This window comes from Bos indicus, chromosome X (genome assembly GCF_029378745.1).
Source record: "Bos indicus isolate NIAB-ARS_2022 breed Sahiwal x Tharparkar chromosome X, NIAB-ARS_B.indTharparkar_mat_pri_1.0, whole genome shotgun sequence".
Lineage (NCBI taxonomy): Eukaryota > Metazoa > Chordata > Mammalia > Artiodactyla > Bovidae > Bos > Bos indicus.
Window position 1 is genome coordinate 10,415,027 of NC_091789.1, and position 1,160 is coordinate 10,416,186.

Here is a 1,160-nt window from a genome sequence, read left to right on the forward strand (position 1 = left end):
CCAGCATCAGAGTCTTTTCCAATGAGTCAACTCTTCACATGAGGTGGCCAGAGTACTGGAGTTTCAGCTTTAGTATCAGTCCTTCCAAAGAAATCTCAGGGCTGATCTCCTTCAGAATGGACTGGTTGGATCTCCTTGCAGTCCAAGGGACTCTCAAGAGTCTTCTCCAACACCACAGTTCAAAAGCATAAATTCTTCGGCGCTCAGCCTTCTTCACAGTCCAACTCTCACATCCATACATGACCGCAGAAAAAACCATAGCCTTGACTAGATGGACCTTTGTTGGCAACGTAGTGTCTCTGCTTTTGAATATGCTATCTAGGTTGGTCCTAACTTTCCTTCCAAGGAGTAAGTGTCTTTTAATTTAATGGCTGCAGTCGCCATCTGCAGTGATTTTGGAGCCCAAAAAAATAAAAACTGGCATAGCAGATTTAAAAAACTAATGGCAGTGCATTATCCTTAAATTTGGAGATTTATTGGAGTATTAAAAGATGAAGAGCAAATTAACAAGTTATCACCCAGGTTCTTGGTGGTCACACTCAAATACAGCCACCAACTTCATGATGATACCAATAAAGTAAAATTCCTATAACCAGATACAACAGATACAATGAATATAAAGCCAAAAATCAAGTTGTTATAATCTTTAGATCAGTTGCTCATCAACTTAAGACTAACCTGCTGAACTTCATGACGAGAAACAAAAATAAATGTGAAACCCAAAATTCATAAGGAATGACAATAAAAATAATGTAAATAAAACTTTAATGAAGTTAAATATTTGTATTATTTAATGAATCATGGATCAAATGTCTCAATGGCCATTTTGGACAGAACCAAATGTGCTGCAAGTTTTCAAATAAATTATCTAAATCTATACTTGCTGTAGTTTAAGTACTATTATTATCATTCCCAATAAGTAAAGTAAGGTCCATAAAACTTCAATAGCTTTCTAATAAGCTGCAAAGTATAGGTAATAATTTACATAAGCAAAATTACAAACTAGTATTTGGTGTTTGACCTTCCAGCATAAGTATTGTGACACTGGAGTCCCAGAGTTTCAAGGCTACATGGTTATGTGACTGAGTAACAGGTTTTGAGATTTCAAGTTTCTTTTTATCTTACTTATACCAGATGCTAGTCAGACTCTGTATTTGAAA